Consider the following 23,506-nt stretch of genomic DNA (forward strand, 5'->3'; position numbering starts at 1 on the left):
AAAACATGATTTAGTTCTCAAGATAATTCATACATGTGTAAATTCTATGGTTCAAGCCAATATCTCAACAGTAGAAAGACGCACACATTATGGTGAAGGCATTGCAAAATGCTCATTATGTGGGTTTCTTTGAAGGACAAGCAATGTCTCCATGTTACTATATAGTCTAATTCTAATCATTTCTGACTTTCCAAAAACCATGTTTTGGGACCAGGCTACTTTACTGACTTGCAAAATTGTCTTGTTGTTCAGCCCCTAAGTCATATCTGATTCTTTTGCCACCCCATGGACTGTAGCCCGCCAGACTCCTCTGTCCATGGAATTTCCCAGGCAAGATTGCTGGAGTGGGTTGCCATTTTCCTCCAGGGGATGTTCCTGACTCAAGGATCAAGCCCACATCTCCTGCATTGAAGGCAGATTCTTTACCGCTGAGCCATCGGCTAAGTGAAGTCACTCAGTTGTGTCCGACTTTTTGCGACCCCATGGACTGTAGCCTACCAGGCTTCTCAGTCCATGGGATTTTCCAGGCAAGAGTACTGGAGTGGGTTACCATTTCCTCCTCCAGGGGACCTTCCCAACCCAGGGTTCCAACCCGGGTCTCCCACAATGTAGGCAGACGCTTTACCCTCTGAGCCACCAGGGAAGCCCAGGAGCCGTCGGATAAGTCCCCATCCCCAAATTGTCTTAACTGGGTTTTATTGTTACCTTACTTCTTACTGAGACATTTCAAGAAATACTAGTATGAGCTGACATTTCTGAAAATGTTGCCTTCTTTATCTCCTACTGCCTCTTCAACTAGAAAAGTTCCCTGGGGAACTTTTTTCTTCTGTAAAGGAAATGAGATTTTTTTTTTTCCTTCCTTTTTTTGCTTTGTCTTCCTGGAAGCTCAGAGCCAAAGTTGTTCTCAAAATATAACAGCTCTGTTGGATCTTAGGACCTACTTACATGTATTTTCCATTGTGTTCTCTTTTTTCTTCCCCTGGACCTGTTTCCACTTTAGAATGTAATGAATTCTTTGTAGAAAGGTCATGGCTGAAGAGCTAGCTAGCTAGCTAGATGTGACTGATAGATCTGAGGAACATGGCAGGAATCAGAGTTAGTTGAGGTTAATAAACAAAGTCTACTGGTATGAATCAGAGTTAGTTGAGGTTAATAAACAAAGTCTACTGGGAGAGAACAGGTTATTAAAAGTAATATTTTATGTCAATGGTAAAAGTGTATGTTTGTTCACTAGTGAAAATGCAGGCAAATGAGAAAAACATAGAATTTCTACAGTCCTACCAGTTAGGTGGATCAGATGGTAAAGAATCAGCTGCAATGAGGGGGACCCAGGTTTGATCCCTGGGTTGGGAAGATCCCCTGGAGGAGGAAATGGCACCCCACTCCAGTATTCTTGCCTGGGGAATTCCATGGACAGAGGAGCCTGGTGGGCTACAGTCCATAGGGTTGCAGAGTCAGACACAACTGAGTGACTAACACTTTCATTTTTCACCAGCCAGAGATATCTGCTGCTAGTTTTTTGGTGTCATTCTCCTTAATATCTTGTCTTCATGAAGAATATGCATCAGATAGACCTCTTGGCCTCCCCTGTGGGCATCTGCAGAGCCATCCTTTACTCAACACTCTGAGACACAGAGAGACTATGTAATTGGCCTAGAGCTAATAATATTTAAACTCTGGTTTCAGCCTAGGCAACTGACTTGAAAGTATATGCCTTGCCCTGAGCTACCATTGAGAACAAGTATTACATTTATTGAAAATCCTCCTAAGTTCAATGTACTTAAACCTCTTTAAATGTACCTGATTAACTGGAAGCTCAGTCTTATCCTGAGATGAATCTCGTGACACTACCCTTCTGAAAACTTCTGAGAGGGTTGGGCATGATGCCTCGCTGCACATATCCAGAGCCCTTGCCTTCAACTCTGTACTTTCACATGCTAGGGAACACCATGACTTATTCATTGTGTCATTCACTACTGCACATCTTGATACCGTGTTGCTGGAAGTATCCAGACTACTGATTCCACAATGTTCACTTGGCTGACACTGATTTCCTCCAACCTGGGGAAATACATATGTATTACATATGACAGAAAAAGGCTAATAGCCTTCAAAAACAAAAAGCACTTGATAATCAATAAGAAAAAGACTCACTGGAGAAACCACAAAGGATAAAATACATAAAAGGAAAAAATATTATCTGTTCAATAAACATATAAAAATGTGTTCAACCTCATTTTTAATTTTTAAAATGCAAGTACAAATAGAAACCAATCTCAGCTTCCTCCCTTCCTTGTTGATAAATTGGCAAGCCAGAGCATTTGGATGTGAAGAAAATAAGCATTCTTATAAACTGTTAATAAGAGAAAGGTTGATAGCAAATTTTTCTGAGATAATTTGGCATTATTTATCAAATGTTTAAAAAATTGGCCTTTTGATTTTGCAACATCACTGCCAGGCATTTATCCTGAGGCTATCTTGTGTGTTTATACAGAGATAGATGATAAATGCAATTTTTTGTAACTTTTTTATAATATAAAACTGAAAACAACCAAAGTACTTATAAATAGTAGATTAGATTTATAGATTTATTGGATCATGGTTGTTCATGAAATGAAATATCACTCAGTTGTTAAGAAAGATGATGTCTATGTATACACTGGTGGTGGTGTAGTTGACTGCTAAGTTGTGTCCAACTCTTACGACCCCATGGGCTGCAGCCTGCCAGGCTCCTCTGTCTATAGGATTTTCTAGGCAAGAAAACTGGAGTGGATTGCCATTTCCTTCTCCAGAGGATCGTCCCGATCCAGGGATCAAACCTGGGTCTCCTGCGCCGCAGGCAGATTCTTTACTGACTGAGCTACCAGGGAATCCCATGTATATACTAAGATTTGTATATACTGTCTGTACATACCAAACAGAGGCTCAGCTTAGTGATTAGAAATAGATTTTGAGACCTCAGTGCAGATTCTGGAGCCATACCTTCATTCAAAACCTGGCCCCACCACTACAGCATGCATTACAATCTCTGTGTGCCTCACTTTGCTTGTCTGTTAAGTGGACACAAGAACAGTACCCATCTCATAGGTTTTTATGAGGATTAAAGAATTCAGTGTTTGCAAAGTGCTAGATGATGGCTTGACACATAGAAAGCATTACGTAAAATTTTATGAAGTAAAACAAATACTGATATGAAAAGTTAAAGTACATGGAGTGTAAAGTAAAATGATGTAGAAGACTGTAATTCCATGTATCTAAAAAAAAAAAAATGATAAAGGTGAGATCCATACTTGCATAAGAATACATTTCTGGAAGCCACCACAAGAAATGTTGCATTTACCCCTGGGGTATGGAAAGGAGGTAGATGGTCTCAGAGCCTTTTCATCTTCACCCTTCTTACAGTGTGGAGTTCTTTTGTTTGTATTTCATCAGCAACAGCTCCTGGTTTTGACAGATTTTATGACAGGCAGAAGACTGGTTTGCCCCAAACTCACAGAGGACTTCTGCCAATTTGTGGTGGATTGAATGCCGCAGGCCAAGCTCACATAATCTCTTCTCTGACTCAGCCAACATATCAGTACCAACACACACACACACACATTCACGTACACTCACATGCATACTCACATATATGCATGCATATATACATATGGTACAAAATAACAATCAAGTGGTAAACACTAATTTTTGTCACTGTTTTTTTTTCAGTTAATGATTCTTTAGGAGTATTCTACCATTTCATTAAATTTTCTTTGAAAATATCATTTTAACAACTGCATGATGTTCTACCATGTATGCATCCCACATCCTTTCCTGGACTGTTTTATGGAACAAAACAGACCTAGTTGAACAGAGAATAAAGTCAGGGTGTTGTGTGAGGAAGCCCTGCACAGTGTTTCCATAGCCTCCCTTTTCATTTTTTACTGGCCTGTGACATTCCTTGCTCGTCATTATAAAAATGCAGCCAAGCTAATTCACTTAAGGCACAGATTACTGATATGGTGGGGGAAAAAATAGATACTGATTTGGAAAAGAAGGCTGTATTTTAACAGAGAGCTAACCATTTATCTAAAGTGTAATTTTCAGTGGTAGATTTCCAGTCATCAGGAAGCAGAGTAAGGGAGGATTGAATAGAATGGACAAAACAATGAGAGTTAACATTTGCCATTTAGGCTCAGGAAATGTTGGTTGAATTGAAATATTTGGAGGTTGGCACAGATAGGCCTTCAATTTATCTTCCTTGGATTGTTGCAAATCGCTGCAGCCTACAAACCATAGGAAGTAAACGAGTCACAACAATAACAGGAAGTCACAGAGAGTTCTGGAATATAAAGCGCTAGCTTTCCAATTTTGTCCACTCATGCTTTCTAGCTTTGTTATAACCTTGGGCAAGACTACTTGATTTCTCTGTGCTCGCTTTTATCATCTACACAATATGATCTACCCTCAAATATTCTGTGAGACATCAAGGCTCAACGTGCTTCTTGATTTCAGGCTTTCCTTGCAGGGAAGGCTGAACGTCAGACTAGACAACACAGAAAGCCCTTGACAATAAATGAGAATTCAACACAGACCATCTAAGTGGGAACTGACCTTAGACTCACTTTGGTAATCAGTATATAGATTCATGGTTTAACTTAATTGAATGTCCAGTGACTAATTCCTGACACTTTTTAAATGTTGGAGTCATCCTTTTCCAAAATTTTTATATATTTATTTATTTTGGCCATGCCACAAGACATGTGAGATCTTAGTTCCTCGACCAGGGATCAAACCTGTGCCCCCTGCATTGGCAAGTTCCGAGTCTTAACATCTTGACCACCAGGGGAGTTACCCACTCCCTTACACTTTTATTGTCATTGAGAGGAGAAGCAGAAGGATAGAAATACTTCTAACATTTGGGAGCAAAATATGTTTGTTTGATTACCTCCTTTAATCCTCAAAGTGGCTGTTTTAAGGTAGATTCTTTACACAGAGAGAGATGAAAGCTTAGCACTTACCCAAATGCACATACTTCAGAAGGAGTATAGCTGGAATTTAAATTTGAAAGCCTCTATTTGTGCTCCACACTGCCTAGGTGATTTTCAGAGGTCTGTAGAGGCACAGACAAATTAAGCATTACTGTTATCATATTACTCAAAAGGTTATAAAACCAAAGTAGCATGAGTCACCAAAATGAGAGTGACTCACCAACATCTCTATTGTGAGAACTTTTTGTTCGGGAAATCTTCCCTCAACATGGAAGGGACTAATTTATGATGAAGTGTTTCATAAAATAAAACCATGATATGTCAGTGACTATAACTGTATATTACCAGCAAGAGCTGGATTTTTCTATACAGATGACTAAGCTTCTTAGGGGCCTATAAAGTATATTTGATATAGATATTTACACACAGATATTTATGTATAGTTATTACATTCATAAGATAAAATTGTATATGTATTTTGTATGTGTAGACATGTACAAATATGTCTGTTGTTGTTTAGTTGCTAAGTCATGTCTAACTCTGTGTGACCCTCTGGGCTGTACCACGTCAGGCTCCTCTGTCCGTGGAATTTCCCAGGCAAGAATACAGGAGTTGATTGTCATTTCCTTCTCCAGAGGATCTTCCCAATTAGGGAATCAAACTCACATATCCTGCATTGGTAGGCAGAGTCTTTAGCACTGAGCCACCAGGGAAGCCCCACAAATACATATATGTATGTGTGTTAGTCTCTTAGTTGTGTCCGACTCTTTGCTACCCCATGTAGTGTATGTAGCCTGCTAGGCTCCTCTGTCCATGGAATTCTCCAGGCAAGAATACTCGAGTGGATTGCCATTCCCTTTTCCAGGGGATCTTCTAGACCCAGGGATGGAACCTGGGTCTCCAGCATTGCAGGCAGATTCTTTACCATTTAAGCCACCAGGGAAGCCCACATATATATAAAGGGAATATGGTTTGCAATTTTACTTTATACCTGATCTATTGATAGTTAACACTGAGTAAAACATTTGAAAATACAAACATTTAATTATTTTTCTTCCTCTTTGTAAAGTGAGCTGCACATGTTCCAGCTCCTTTCCCAGAGAATCATCTTAGCATTATGTCCATTCATATCATTTTGCCTTTCCCACTCATGTCATTCCCATGGAAACCAAGGAAGTGGATCTTATGCGCTTGTCTCCTCTTCCCTGTTGAATGTGGCCGGTTGTCTTCCCACCCATTCAACAATCATTTCTGAGTCCCTGCCTTTGTGCCCCTTGCTGTGCCAGGTTAAGCAGCGTGAAGCACTAAACTCATGTGCAGATGTAGCTCACTCTTTCTCCTCTCCAGAAACTTCAGTTTAATGACATGAAGACACCCTGGGGCCATGCTGAGGGTGCAGCTGACAGAGCTACGTGAGATGGGAAGCTGAAGAGGGGAAGTCCCCTCCTGAAGGCCAGTGACTATTTTTTGAGAAAGTGTGAGAAAGCTGGTCAGAAAGTGTAGAGAAGACCCCAGAAGGATGTGTGCTTAAAGAGTTTCAAGCCACATGGTTTTATAACACTTTTCAGCTGATTTTGAAAGGAAAGAGATAGAAAACAACCTCTATATTCAGGAAAAGAAGCCTTGAGGCATTTTTTTCCCCACCTTGATATTGACACCCCCACCCCCATCACCTGTGCCATGAAAAAAGTCACCAAGCATAAATGGCTGGTCCTGAGCCATGGCGCCAACACCCCCCACCCCCACCCCCACCAAGTACGAACAGTCACAGCCTTTCTCCCCTAGTACATGCTACTTGTGAGGTGATGACTGGGTTCCTGCCTCATTCAAGTCAGACAGATGGGGAGTCAACTCAGCCTGTCATTTTGTAGCATTGCGACCTTCACCAACTTGCTTGAATTTTTGAATTCTCGGTTTCCTTACAGGTACAATGGAGGTGTTAAAACCTGTCTTACAAAATTTTGAGGAAGGAATGCTGAAGATTGAAGAAAAAAATATATCTAAAGCACCTAGCCTAGTACCTGGTATATTGCAAATATTTAAAACTATATTTAATGTTGTTTTGATTCTATACATATATCATTTTTCTCCCTAGTCTAATCTTAATATCCATGATTTCTCATTGTATAGCCTTTGTTTTTTTATAGTGTTTTCCCCCTCTCACTGCCCCTGTTTAAAAGTGCCTCTTGACTCCTTCATGCTGTCCAGGGCCAATGTTCCTTGGCCTGATGCAGCCTTCACTGGGTCCCTCCCTTAAAGGACTATCTGTGTCCTTTGGGTTTGTCCCCTTCCTCCATCCTGGTACTAAAACCTGCCCTTGGTCATTTACATTCCTATTCTGGAATATTCTGTGGTTGTTAAAAAAGCACAATATATGTGATGTGACTATACTGAAAAAGATCTGCTAATGAAAAAGGGAAGTACAGCTCTGGATGTATGGTATGATCTCATTTTTGAGACAAAATCTACTCTTGTTGTTTAAAATTTTTTAAGAAGCATGTACTTTTACCGTTTTGTGTGTGTATAATTTTAAGGAAACTGATATAAGTTATAGGCATTGCAAAGACAGGTGAAAAGGAAAATATAGGTTAAAATGAAGGGATAATGGTAGGCAGTTCACTAAAGCTAGTGTTTTCCCAAGTGGCTGTGAAAGGCATGTTTGGCAGATATTAATGGCTTTCTTTGTAGAAACAGAGGTGGCTTAATCAAGTAAGTCTGAGAAGCACCAAGTTAGGTGAAGTAAACAGGTGCATTTGCTTAACACAGGTTATCTCTATAGCTTTAAGGTGCTCCTGTTCCCTGTGAGTCTGAAAAGTGGAGTAAAAGGTGCTCTGACAACACAATCATTCTCTATGGAACAAGCGCAAAATTGCTTCCCAGGTGGTGCTAGTGGTTAAGAACCTGTGAGATGTGGGTTCGATCCCTGGGTTGGGAAGATCTCCTGGAGGAGGGTATGGCAACCCATGGAGAATTCCATGGACAGAGGAGCCTGGAGGCCTGTGGTCCCTAGGGGCACACAGATTTGGACACAACTGAAGCAACTAAGCACACAAGCCTAGCACTGGTTTCCCACTTGAGGTAGGACTCTCAGATTTTGAGAAATGCTGACCACAACTATTTCTCCCCTTAAATATCTCTACTTTTATCTTGTTCCCTTTTATTCACTTCCCATCTATATTCCACCAAGTGTTTGTACCAGACTGTTACCTTTAAGCTCAAAACTTTGTCCATTTAGTAACTATTAAAAAAAATCTCACGTAACATCCCTACAATTGATTCCAATTGGCTGAACTATTTCTCTGTTATTGGATGTTTACTTGGCTTTCATTTTTTTCTCTGTAATGAATAAGACTGCAGCAAGCAAAATAAATAAATAAATAAAATAAAACAAAACAAAATCTCAATGACCACTTAACATATAAATAATGTCTACAATTAACCCCAAACAAAAATCATCCAGCTAAAAAAATTGTCTCTTCAATTTGAGAGAAAATTTCCTTTGCTTAGGAAAGGAAATTTTGTTTTTAAAACAACTGCTTTTTAATTTGATCTTAAATTTGACACAGCCGTCATCACTGGTTCTCAGTTTAAGGCCCATGGACCCCTGTGAGGTCCTTTCATATTAGCTGGGTTATTCGTCCCTTCACTTGTTCCTTTTTATATCCATTTGCCAATTCCATGTCCTTCTCCAAGTTATTCTGATCTGCTTAAATTATTAGAATTAAATAGATTAGAATAAATATGTGCTATACAGTAGGATCTTGTTTGTCTGTTTTGTATATAGTAGTCTGTATCTACTAATCCCAAACTCCTAATTTATTCCTCCTCTACCCCCTTTCCCATTTGGTAATCATAAATTTGTTTTCCATGTCTATGAGTCTGTTTCTGTACTGCAAATAAGTTCATTTGTATCATATTCTAGATTCCACATTTAAGTGGTATCATGTGGTATTTATTTGTCTTTTTCTATCTGACTGACTTTACTTAGTATGATAATCTCTATGTCCATCCATGTTGCTGCAAATAACATTATTTCATTCTTTGTTATTGCTAAGTAGTATTTCATTGTATATATATGCTACGTCTTCTTTATCCATTTGTCAGTTTAGGTTGCTTCCATATCTTGACTCGGAGAAGGCAATGGCACCCCACTCCAGTACTCTTGCCTGGAAAATCCCATGCACAGAGGAGCCTGGTGGGCTGCCGTCCATGAGGTCGCTAACAGTCGGGCACAACTGAGCAACTTCACTTTCATGCATTGGAGAAGGAAATGGCAACCCACTCCAGTGTTCTTGCCTGGAGTATCCCAGGGACGGGGGAGCCTAGTGGGCTGCCATCTATGGGGTCGCACAGAGTCGGACACGACTGAAGTGACTTAGCAGCAGCAGCATATCTTGACTATTGTAAATGCTGCTATGAACATTGGGGCATATGTATCATTTTGAATTAGAGTTTTCTCCAGATATATGCCCAGGAGTGGTATTGCTGGATCACATGCTAACTCTATTTTTAGGTTTATAAGGAACCTCCATGGTAGCTCAGTGGTAAAGAATTCCACCAGAGATGTAGACACAGGAGATGCTGGTTTGATTCCTGGGTTGGGAAGATCCCCTGGAGGAGGACATGGCAACCCATTCCAGTATTCTTGCTGGAAAAATCCCATGGACAGAGGAGGCTGGCGGGCTACAGTCCACAGGGTCACAAAGAGTTGGACACAACTGAAGCTACTGAGCACACACACATACACAGCACAAGGAACCTCCATACTTTTTTTCATAGTGTGTGCTAAGTCCTTTGAGTCCTATCTGAGTCTATGTGACCCTATAGACTATAGCCCACCTTGTCTCTGATCATGGGATTCTCCAGGCAAGAGTACTGGAGTCGATTGCCATGCCCTCTCGCAAGGGATCTTTCTGACCCAGAGATCGAGCCCATGTCTCTGTGACTCCTGCATTGGCATGTGGGTTCTTTACCACTACCACCACTTGGGAAGCCCTTTTCTTCACAGTGGTTACATGAATTTACATGTCCACCAATAGTGTAGGAGGGTTCCCTTTTATCCACATCCTGTCCACCATCTATTGTTTGTAAACTTTTTAATAATGGCCATTTTGACCAGTATGAGGTGATACCTCATTGTCATTTTGATTTGCATTTCTCTAATAATTAGCAGTGGCCACAGGACTGGAAAAGGTCAGTTTTCATTCCTTTCATTCATCCCAAAGAAAGGCAATGCCAAAGAATGCTCAAACTACCACACAATTGCACTCATCTCACATGCTAGTAAAGTAATGCTCAAAATTCTCCAAGCCCGGCTTCAGGAACATGTGAACCGTGAACTTCCAAATGTTCGAGCTGGTTTTAGAAAAGGCAGAGGAACCAGAGATCAAATTGTCAACACCCACTGGATCATTGAAAAAGCATGAGAGTTCCAGAAAAACATCTATTTCTGCTTTATTAACTAACCCAAAGCCTTTGACTGTGTGGATCACAATAAACTGTGGAAAATTCTGAGAGAGATGGGAATACCAGACCACCTGACATGCCTCGTGAGAAACCTGTATGCAAGTCAGGAAGCAATGGTTAGAACTGGACATGGAACAACAGACTGGTTCCAAATAGGAAAAGGAGTACGTCAAGGCTGTATATTGTCACCCTGCTTATTTAACTTCTATGCAGAGTACATCATGAGAAATGCTGGGCTGGATGAATCGCAAGTGGGAATCAAGATTGCTGGGAGAAATATCAATAACCTCAGATATGCAGATGATACCATCCTTATGGCAGAAAGTGAAGAAGAACTCAAAAGCCTCTTGATGAAAGTGAAAGAGGAGAGTGAAAAAATTGGCTTAAAGTTCAACATTCACAAAACTAAGATCATGGCATCCAGTCCCATCACTTCATGGCAAATAGATGAGGAAACAGTGTCAGACTTTATTTTTCTGAGCTCCAAAATCACTGCAGATGGTGATTGCAGCCATGAAATTAAAAGACGCTTACTCCTTGGAAGGAAAGTTATGACCAACCTAGACAGCATATTAAAAAGCATAGACATTACTTTGTCAACAAAGGTCCGTCTAGTCAAGGCTATGGTTTTTCCAGTGGTCCATGTATGGATGTGAGAGTTGGACTATAAAGAAAGCTGAGCACCGAAGAATTGATGCTTTTGAACTGTGGTGTTGGAGAAGACTCTTAAGAGTTCCATGGACTGCAAGGAGATTGAACCAATCTGTCCTAAAAGAGATCAGTCCTGAGTGTTCTTTGGAAGGACTGACGTTGAAGCTGAAACTCCAGTCTTTGGCCACCTGATGCGAAGAGCTGACTCATTTGAAAAGACCCTGATGCTGGGAAAGATTGAGGGCAGGAGGAGAAGGGGACGACAGAGGATGAGATGGTTGGATGGCATCACTGACTCAATGGACATGGGTTTGGGTGAACTCCGGGAGTTGGTGATGGACAGGGAGGCCTGGTGTGCTGCGGTTCATGGGGTCGCAAAGAGTTGGACACAACTGAGCAACTGAACTGAATTGAACTAAATAATTAGTAGTGTTGAGCGTCTTTTCTTGTGCTTATTGGTGATCTGGATGTCTTCTTTGGAGAAATGTCTATTTGGGTCTTCTGCCCATTTTTTGAGTGAGTTGTTTTCTCTTTGTTGTTGAGTTGTATGAGCTGTTTGTATATTTTGGAAATCCCTTGTCAGTCACATCATTTACAAATATTTTCTCCCAGTTTGTAGGTTTTCTTTTCATTTTGTTTATAGTTTCCTTTGCTGTGCAAAAGCTAGAATAAGCAGATAGTTAAGTGTTGTCATATTGCTGGCTTGCATGGCAGCACTGCCCTATATTTCTACCAGCATTGCACACATTTTTCACTAACCAGGTTCTAATTTTTGCTAGTTTGATTGATGTGAATTACTATCTTATTTTTATTTGCAATATTTTAGAATTTTCTTCTAAACTTGCTGCCTAGTATTTTATATTTTGACTCTATAATAACTTTTAATAAGATAGTAAAAGTATAAACATGACCACCAGCAACAGTGTCTAAATCCTCAGAGTCACATAGGCCCAAGAGTGCTTATGATAAATCAGTGAGTTTTGCAACTCTGTATGTGTATTTTGCTAGGCAATATTGAAAGCAAAACAGAAAACCACCACATCCAAAGAACATCTTAGTATTATTTACTCAAAATTAAAATGTTCATTTTATCATTCTCTACATTCTTCTTACAACAGGAAATGACTTCTGAATACACTGCCTCATCTGTCATTGTCAAGGATTAAATATAAACCAAATTTGCAAGGTATTTTTTTTAAAGATTGCTAGAGCAGAATAATGTCATTGTCAACACTTTTAAACGTTTTATGACTTTGGGATCTTTCCTTAAAAAAACTAATTAAAATTGGTCATGAATATTAATGTTTGAATTGAAAACAACTGCCACTAGGTGGCAAACAATCTACACATAGAATTATACAAAAGAGAAAATTATAAGGATACTATCATATATGCATATATGACAGTGCAAAATATCTGGTTAATACAATATCAACTGTGGATTAAGGAATGTAAGCCTAATGGTACAAAGAGTGACAAATGGACTTGGTGAGAAATTGAGCTTTGTTTTGTCTTAAATGAATTTTTTTTTTTTTTAACAATGAGGATAGCAGATATTTGGCCTTAAAATCAAACATTTGTCATTACCGTGGAACTGGAATATGGACATATATTGTTATGTTCAATCTCATCTGTGCTTTCCAAGTAAGGTATCTCTCTATGATTGGAGATACATCGATGGTAAAATACTGTAGCCCTGAGTGACCTTGAATTTGTCCTAGGGCTTCTTGTCTAGCTTCATGTATTCTATATGGTTATCAATTTTTATAGTATGTTGAATATAGGAGAAGAGTGCTGCTGGGATTTTATTTCTCCATTTGATTCATCCCTCTGGAAATAAGAAATATGATGTCATGGTGAAGAATGACTCTGGTGCTAGACTGCCAGATCTGGATATTAACACAGTTACCTACAAGTTGTATAATTGTGATAGGCTGCATTATTCTTCCCAATAATAATTTCCCCTTCTTGTAAGCGGATGATACATTCCTCACACTATTGATCTTGCGCTTGATCATGTATGTGCCCTGGCCAGTGGTGTGTGAGGAAACATGGTGTGTACTGCATTTAGCAAGCAGCTTTAGGAGCTGCTGTATGTTTCCACCATTTCTCTTGATCTTTCCTTCTACCAAGAAAATGATGTGCCCTCAGATAGAACTGGCTACTCTTTCAACCTGGGGTCTGCATTGAGAAGACCCATAAAAAGAGCTGAGGAAAATGGCAGGCAGCTACCAGAATATAACTTCAGTGAGAAATAAGTATGTACTATATAAGCTACTGAAACTTTGAGGTTATTTGTTATTACAACAATACCTAGTGAAAACTGATAATTACTATGACCTTGGGCCTCAGTCTCTTTACCTATAAAATGAAGCTGATAATTTTACCCTTCTCATAGGGCTTGGGGGATAAGTTAATATAAAGAATATAGAACAATATATTCCATCACATTCGTTAGATATCATTATTAAAATAGTCTATATGTATGTAAAAAAAGAGATTTCATCTATTGAATGACTACTATAGTCTAGGTGATTTTACTTATGATTTTATTTAGTCATACAATAAATTTCTAAAGTATTGAGGTTCTTATTTCATACAGAGGAGACTGAGACTCAGAAAAACCTCCTACTTCAGTGATTCTCAGATCATATGGGGCTAAGGAGCTTTTTATTCCCCCTAAAAAGTCATGGGCTAATACTTTGAGGAACTACAATAAAAATGAGTTATTATACTCAGTAACAGAAAACCAAACAACCCAATCTAAAATGGGCAGAAGACCTAAACTGACATTTCTACAAATAGGCCTTTAGTATATTTTTAATTTCCATTTCCCTTAAATACTGATATGTGTGAGATCTTATCTGCATTACCACTAAGAGTAATTTAAAGTGCAGACATATTTCTGCATTAAATGTTTTCAGCCTAGAATAATGGAGTAGATTTAAAGAATGTATTGACCATCTTTTTGTTTCTGAGTTCACAGAAATAAACGCATACTGTAAGCTGTATTTGAGTTCAACTTTCTTGAAAAAACAGTTCCCTTGACCTTCCTGTCTGTTTGCTCCAGGAGCTGATACTCAGTATAAAGACAAGCAGAAACACTTTATCTTATTCATGAAAGAGTTTTCAGATGTTAAAAAGGTGAGGACTGTATATAGCATCTAGTTTCAGTACCTGAAAAGCTTAACTTTCTCCAGGTGAAGCAGGGACCGTGTCAGGAGGCATCCTTTAGTCCAGGAAATTCAGTTTTTGCTCATGGACTTTCTTAACCAATTTTGAAAATATTTCTATCCTTTCAAATATATATATTTATTTAGTAAGTTTTTATTTAGTTTTCTTTTTAGCATCTTTTATGGAGATACAATTGGATACAATAAACTGCATGTGCTTAAATTATCCATTTTTATAAGTTTCCCCATGTGCATATCCTGCTGCTGCTGCTGCTGATGCTAAGTCACTTCAGTCATGTCTGACTCTGTGCAACCCCATAGACGGCAACCCACCAGGCTTCCCCATCCCTGGTATTCTCCAGGCAAGAACACTGGAGTGGGTTGCCATTTCCTTCTCCAATGCGTGAAAGTGAAAAGTGAAAGTGAAGTTGCTCAGTCGTGTCTGACTCTTCGCGACCCCATGGACTGCAGCCTACCAGTCTCATCCATCCACGGGATTTTCCAGGCAAGAGTACTGAAGTGGGGTGCCATTGCCTTCTCCAATTTAGCATAGCCTGCTAAAAAACCATAAACAGTATCAGAAGAGTGAATGTTTCCATCACCCCAAACATTTTCTCCTGCCTCTCGTTTCCTTCAATTTTTCTTCTGCTTTGTTTTTATTTTCATTTTTTTGTTGAGATGAAAAAATGACATCCAGCATTATAGTTTTGGGTGTACAACATAATGATTCAATATTTTCATATATAGTGAAATGATCATCACAGTAAGTCTAGTTAATATCTATTAACACACATTGTTATGATTTTTTTTCTTGTGACAAGAACTTTTGAGATCTACTGTCTTAGCTACTTTCAAATATACAAGACAGAAAGTATTATTAACTATAATCACCATGCTGTACCTTATCTTTTCAAATATTTTTAAATTATTGTATTATATTGAACATCAAAAGTTTTTTAAAGGTTCAGAAGATAAGAGAACATTGGCCTTTTAAAATAAAACAGAACATTGGAAACACTGGCCTTTTAAACTAAAAGCTATGTTGGTCTTTTAATTGGAATATTTTTTATCAAAGCAATTTTATCTACCCATATACAGTTTAAATATATAAACAAATTGTTCCTTAAATATAAGAGACCTAATTTTTTCCCTTTTTATCTTCCAAAACATATTTGTAATTTCTTCATGAGAACTGTAATATATGTATATATATTTATGATGAATATTTATACTTAGGATCCTTTTATTAGTCTATAACACTTTATATGTATCATTTGCATTTAAAAATTTAGTGAACAGAGACTCTAAGTATTAAAAATTCCATCTGGATTGAGTTATCATTCTGATTATTAATGTTCAAATGATCAAAATAATATTTATTATAAATATTGATAAATGTCCATTAAACACTACACATTTCTCAGAAATAGCATCTTGTAATGAGATAAATGAGGTTATATTTATATATGAATATTGAAAAAAAAGTGAAAGTGTTAGTTGCTCAGTCATGTCCAACTCTGTAACCCCATGGACTGTAGCTTGCCAGGCTCCTCTGTCCATGGGATTCTTTAGGCAAGAATACTGGAGTGGGTAGCCATTCACTTCTCCAGGGGATCTTCCTGACCCAGGGATTGAACGCAGTCTCCCACATTGCAGGCAGATTCTTTACCATCTGAGCCACCATGGAGGCCCTACATATGAATATTACTTATTATTAAAATGGAAAACTTATATTTTGGCTTCATCTTTGTAGATGTAAGCACTAAGAAACACAGTGCAGCTAAATAAGTAGGCAGAACTGGGAGGAAATTTGTTATAGCCCTGTTACTCAATTTGAACTCCTGAGTTACATAACAAATACTGGATCCATAGTGCTCTATTACAAAAATTGCTTTTTAGTGATCTATTGATTAAGAACTTGTTAGATTCTCATTTAATTTTGATAAAAATAAATTTTAAGGAAACTTCTGCTTACAAGGATTTGTTAACCAGTCACATGAGTTATTCACTTTTTCACCACTATTTGAAATTGTCCTCTCCTTTTCTGCTGGTGAAATTTTTCAACCAAGAAAAACACAATAGCAAAATTCAATTCAGGAAAGGTGGAATCCTTTACTTTTCTTTCGTAGAGTGTGAGAAGGGGAATTATAAAAGGAGACATGGAAAATAGGAAAGTACAAAAGTCAGTTTTAACAGAGTTTTGGGACAGCATACACGTGGAAGTTGAAGATCTGGAAACTGATTTCCTTAAAATCACTGTTCTATTCCTGGGCCTTGGAAAGCTTCCAGCTACTCCCAGGTGTGCACAGACTCTAATTTGAAGATCAGTCCTCTGTTGTCAGTAGAGTAATTCTTTTTTGAGATAGATACAGGAGACTTTGCTTTACAAGTTTATCAAAGTCCGCTCTCCAGTCAATAGACCTAATAATATCATTATTTTACAAGTTGCTCTGTTGAGACAGGATGGACAACTCATTAGTTATTGTGTGTAAAAAGAAAGCTCTTGGCTGAATTAAGTAATATAAATGATTATGTTCTTGCCAAAGGACAAAACCATCTTTAGTTCTAAAATTACCTTTCCTGTTGTCCAATGTAGTCAGAACAAACTCTTCTCTAAACTCCAGGGATATTAAACTGCACCAGACCTGATGGAAAGTTATTGAGAAAGTCTTCTCTGAAACCCCAAGCTTGGCTGATTTCCCCTCACCTGGTCATCATATCTGTAGACCTTTATCGAACAGAAAGGTACTAAAATTATTTTCTTATCATCTGTCTTTCCCAACAAACTTTGAAGTCCTGAAAGTGAAAGAATCATTTTGTATTCATCTTTAAACACCCTGTTTCCTGCGTGATACTTGTTATGTAGAGTTGCTCAATAAATATGTATCAAAATGAACTGTCCTGAATGAGGGAGAAACAATTATATTTGTATGGTATGATGTGAGAGATAGAGAAACTTTTCTGATGTAAAACATTAGCTCTACCAATTATTCTTAATTCCTTTGATAAAAGCTTTTGCTTGTCCTGCAATCCTAATATTAAAAAAATGAAATATGATTAAAATTTAGCTGCGAAAATAAGAATAGTGAGAACAGAGATTGTTCCTTGCCATGGGATTAGCCTCTGCAGTCTCACTGCAGACAATACAGGAGCACAGCCCAGAGCAGAGCTTGCCACAGAGAGAATGTTCCAGGAGGACAAGGGAAGAGCTTGATCCCTCCATGATCACCAGGGTCTGCTGCGGGATTTGGGGTTTGATCATAAACCTCGTGAGTAGCCATTAGAGATTATTAGGCAGAATGGTGACATGATCTGGTTTGGTTCTTAAAAGATCACTCTGATGGACTTCTCTTCCATAATTACACCAACTCTCCCACGAAAAACAGTCAAAACATCTAGAAAAGACTCTTTTAAGATCTCTGTGAAGTACTGAAAGGAAAACTGAGTCAGAAATTTCCAGACCAAAATCAAATTAGAAAAATGGGAACCCTGAGGTCATTCAATAAGTTCCAGGTAGGAGAAATCAGAAGGAGCCCACAGTTAGATATAGCACAGTGAAGCTGCAGAACACCAAAGACAAAGAAAAAAAAAATTCTTAAAGCAATCATAAAAATAATATTTGTTTTCTTGGGGCAGCCGTAATGCATTGCCACAAACTGGCTGGGTTAAAACAATAAGAATTTATTCCATCATAGTTCCAAAAGTTCTGGAGACCAGAATCTGAAATCAAGGTGTTGGTAGGGTTGATTCTTTTTTGGAGTACCAAGTGAGAATCTGTTTTGCGCCTCTCTCCTAGCTCCTGCAGGGAGCTAACAATTTCTGGCATTCTTGGCATGTAGCTGCATCACTGAAATCTTTTATCTTTTCAAGTTGCGTCACATGGCATTTCCCTCTCTGTCTCTGTGTGTCCTCTCCTCTTCTTCCCAGGGCAAAACTCATTAGATCTAGGGCCCACACCAAATATAGGATGATTTTCTCTTGCGATTCTAAACTTATTAGTGCTACAAAGACCATCTTTCAATGTAAGGTCACATTCTGAGGTTCTGAATGAACATCAACCTTAAAGGAACACCATTCACCACATTATCAGTTCAGTTCAGTTCAGTTCAGTCTCTCAGTCGTGTCCGACTCTTTGCGACCCCATGAATCGCAGCACGCCAGGCCTCCCTGTTCATCACCATCTCCCAGAGTTCACTCAGACTCACGTCCATCGAGTCCATGATGCCATCCAGCCATCTCATCCTCGGTGGTCCCCTTCTCCTCCTGCCCCCAATCCCTCCCAGCATCAGAGTCTTTTCCAATGAGTCAACTCCTCGCATGAGGTGGCCAAAGTACTGGAGTTTCAGCTTTAGCATCATTCCTTCCAAAGAAATTCCAGGGTTGATCTTCAGCATGGACTGGTTGGATCTCCTTTCAGTCCAAGCGACTCTCAAGAGTCTTCTCCAATACCACAATTCAGAAGCATCAATTCTTTGGAGCTCAGCCTTCTTCACAGTCCAACTCTCACATCCATACATGAACACAGGAAAAACCATAGCCTTGACTAGACGGACCTTAGTCGGGAAAGCAATGTCTCTGCTTTTGAATATGCTATCTAGGTTGGTCATAACTTTTCTTCCAAGGAGTAAGCGTCTTTTAATTTCACGGCTGCAATCACCATGTGCAGTGATTTTGGAGCCCCCCAAAATAAAGTCTGACACTGTTTCCACTGTTTCCCCATCTATTTCCCATGAAGTGATGGGACCAGATCTTTGTTTTCTGAATGCTGAGCTTTAGGCCAACTTTTTCACTCTCCTCTTTCACTTTCATCAAGAGGTTTTTTAGTTCCTCTTCACTTCCTGCCATAAGGGTGGTGTCATCTGCATATCTGAATTATTGATATTTCTCCCGGCAATCTTGATTCCAGCTTTTGTTTCTTCCAGTCCAGCATTTCTCATGATGTACTCTGCATAGAAGTTAAATAAGCAGGGTGACAATATACAGCCTTGACGTACTCCTTTCCTTAGTTGGAACCAGTCTGTTGTTCCATGTCCAGTTCTAACTGTTGCTTCCTGGCCTGCATACAGATTTCTCACGAGGCATGTCAGGTGGTCTGGTATTCCCATCTCTTTCAGAATTTTCCACAGTTTCTTGTGATCCACACAGTCAAAGGCTTTGGCATAGTCAAGAAAGCAGAAATAGATGTTTTTCTGGAACTCTCTTGCTTTTCCATGGTCCAGCGGATGTTGGCAATTTGATCTCTGGTTCCTCTGCCTTTTCTAAAACAAGCTTGAACATCAGGGAGTTCACGGTTCAAGTATTGCTGAAGCCTGGCTTGGAGAATTTTGAGCATTACTTTACTAGCATGTGAGATGAGTGCAATTGTGCGGTAGTTTGAGCATTCTTTGGCATTGCCTTTCTTTGGAATTGGAATGAAAACTGACCTTTTCCAGTCCTGTGGCCACTGCTGAGTTTTCCAAATTTGCTGGCATATTGAGTGCAACACTTTAACAGCATCATCTTTCAGGATTTGAAACAGCTCAACTGGAATTCCATCACCTCCACTAGCTTTGTTCGTAGTGATGCTTTCTAAGGCCCCCTTGACTTCACTTTCCAAGATGTCTGGCTCTAGATTAGTGATCACATCATCATGATTATCTGGGTTGTGAAGATCTTTTTTGTACAGTTCTTCTGTGTATTCTTGCCACCTCTTCTTAATATCTTCTGCTTCTGTTAGGTCCATACCATTTCTGTCCATTATTGAGCCCATCTTTGCATGAAATGTTCCCTTGGTATCTCTAATTTTCTTGAAGAGATCTCTAGTCTTTCCCATTCTGTTATTGTTTCTTAAATATCTTAAATATTTTAATATTTAAGAAATGTTAAATATATTTAATAATTCTGCTTTATTGACTATACCAAAGCCTTTCACTGTGTGGATCACAACAAACTGGAAAATTCTTAAAGAGATGGGAATACCAGACCACCTTACCTGACTCCTGAGAAATCTGTGTGCAGATCAAGAAGCAACAGTTAGAACTGGACATGGAACAGCAAACTGGTTCCAAATCAGGAAAGGAGTACATCAAGGCTGTATATTGTCACCCTGCTTATTAACTTGTTGGAGAAGACTTTTGAGAGTCCCTTGGACTGCAAGGAGATCCAATCAGTCCATCCTAAAGGCATTCAGTCTTGAATATTCATTGGAAGGACTGATGCTGAAGCTGAAACTCCAATACTTTGGCCACCTGATGTGAAGAACTGACTAATTTAAAAAGAGCCTGATGCCGGGAAAGATTGAAGGCAGGAAGAGAAGGGTATGACAGAGGATGAGATGGCTGGATGTCATCACCGATTCGATGGCTATGAGTTTGAGCAAGCTCTGGGAGTTGGTGATGGACAGGGAAGCCTGGCATGCTTCAGTCCATGGGGTTGCAAAGAGTCGGACATAACTGAGTGACTGAACTGAACCGATTTTTAATATGCTGAAAATGACTTCCAAGTTAAATTCAGTGAGAATAGATTTTAAGAGCAAAGACAGAATAAATCTGTTTTCAGACAAATGCAGTGCAAGCTTGCTACAAGTAGAAATTTGCTAACGAAAATTCTAAAGAATTTATTTTACCTTTGCTCTTCAAATCTATTTTCATCGGACTTATGTTGGAAGTCACTTTCTTTCATTATATTAGACATATAATTTCATTAGTTTTCAGCTAAAGGATATACTTCAGCATAAGGATAGTAGGCCTAGGTACTGAAAAAATGAAGAATATAGATAATGTTAAGTATTTGAGTAAATCTATAGGAACATTGAAAGTATAGCTTGTAATGATAATGATAGTAGTGGAATTTTTTCAAGGTTAATGTAAAGAAAATGACAACTAAAAATATGTGAATCAAGATGGTGTAAACTGAGTTCAAAATGTTTTAGGAATCTTACATTTTCTGTAAGGAAGGTAAAAGTAGTGATTACTTTTTGGCTGATTTGTTGTTCAGTGACTCCATCGTGTCTTTGTGACCCCATGGACTGCAGCACACCAGGTTTTGCTGTCCTTCACCATCTCCCAGGCTTGCTCAAACTCATGTCCAGTGACTTGGTGATGTCATCCAACCATCTCATCCTCTGTCGTCCGCTTCTCCTGCCCTCAGTTTTTCCTAGCATCAGGGTCTTCTCCAATGAGTCAGCTCTTTGCATCAGGTGGCCAAAGGATTGGAGCTTCAGCTTCGGCATCAGTCCTTCCAGTGAATATTCAGGACTGATTGCCTTTAGGATGGACTAGTTGGATCTCCTTGCAGTCCAAGGGACTCTCAAGAGTCTTCTCCAACACCACAGTTCAAAAGCATCAATTCTTTAGTGGTCAGCCTTCTTTATAGTCCAACTCTCACATCCATACATGACTACTGGGAAAACCATAACTTTGACTAGATGGACCTTTGTTGGCAAAGTAATGTCTCTGCTTTTTAATATGCTCTCTGGGTTGGTCATAGCTTTTCCTCCAACGAGCAAGCATCTTTTAATTTCATGGCTGCAGTTAAACTTTCTGGGGTAAGCATTGAACAAAAGGAAAAGAATGACTAAATCGCAAGTTACAAAAAAGAGTACAATGTGATTTAAATACATACTTGCACTCAATCAATTTCAAGAAGACAGAGAAAAAGAAAACAGAATATGTAAGACAAATAGAAAGTACAAAATAAGTTGCTAAATTTGCACCATGCATATCTACAGTAATTATATTAAATGTAAGTAGACTAAATGGGCTGTTTAAATGACAGAGATTGTCAGAAAGAATAAAAAATGCAACTGTTTGATTTTTTGTGAAAATGAAATAACTCAAATATATTTATACAAAAGATTGAAAATGAATGGATGCAAAAAGAAATACCATGGAAGCACACTTATAATATATACTTTAAAGCAAAATATATATTAGAGAAAAGATCATTATTTCATATTTATTAAGAGGTTTCACTTACCAGGATGATATAACAATTTTATATTTGTTTTCACTAATAATAGTGCTTCAAATTCTACTATTCAAAAACAATAATTAAATGAAGCAAAAAGAGAAATCAACAATTATACCCTATGATTTTAACAGACTTCTCTCAGCAACTGATAAAAAATACAAACATGATTATATAAGATTTGGAAAATAAGACCTAAGGAAAACTGACCTAAGGAACAAATTCTACCATTGCTTAATACATTCTTTTCAAGAACAAATGAAATATTTTAAAAATTGGCCATATATAGGCCACAAATGAGTTTCAGTGCATTTCAAAGAACTGAAATAATTGAAAGTACATTTTCTAATCACATACAATTAAACTAAGAATATTTTTTAAAGTATCTGAAATATTCCCATGCTTATAAATTAAGAAATATGCTTCAAACAAACCCATGGGTCACTTCTAATTAATTCTTACAGAATATGAAACAGTTCTTAGAAGAAAATGTACAACATTAAATGTGTATACTAGAAAAATAGGGGCTGCAATTTAATGGATTAAGAATCTATTACAAGAAGATAGACAAAATTCAGAAAAATAAATTTAAAAGCAGCAGAAGAAAATAATAAAGATAAGATCAGAAATTAGTTAAATAGAAAACACAATGAAGAGGACAAACTCTGCCCAAGGTATGGTTTGCAGAAAGTTTGAACTGACAAAATTCTGTTATTACTGAGTGAGTGTATGTGTGTGTGTAAGAAAAAGAGAGAGAGAAAACTAAATTATTACTGTTAGGAATGAAGAAGGAGCTGTTACTAGATGCATTAAAAAGTTAATCAGAAAATATGAACAATGCTGTGCTGACAAATTTGAAGTTTTAGACCAAAGCAAAAAATGCATCTTATTAAATTGACTAGAGAAGAAGTAGAAAACTAAAATAGCTCTCTTGTATAGTTCTAATGAATTTGAATCACTAAAAACTTCCATACAAGAAAATCCCTGGATTTGTATGTCTCCAAATGTGAATTCTGTCAAATATTTGAAAATGTCTCTATCTTCTTAAACTTTATTTTATGTATAAGAAGATTCCCCAAATCATTTCAGTAAGCTAACATAACCTTCATAGTAAAACCAGACCAGCTTACTAACAGAAAGGAAAATTAAAGGTCAATCCCACTCACAAACATAATTACAAAATCTTTAAAAGATAAGTAAGTTAGGATTTCAGCATCCTTTATATATATATGTGTGTGTGTGTGTGTGTATATATATATATATATATATATATATTTTATGTCCTGAAAAACTAATAAT

The sequence above is a fragment of the Ovis canadensis genome, chromosome 8 (assembly GCF_042477335.2).
Source record: "Ovis canadensis isolate MfBH-ARS-UI-01 breed Bighorn chromosome 8, ARS-UI_OviCan_v2, whole genome shotgun sequence".
In the NCBI taxonomy this organism is placed as follows: domain Eukaryota; kingdom Metazoa; phylum Chordata; class Mammalia; order Artiodactyla; family Bovidae; genus Ovis; species Ovis canadensis.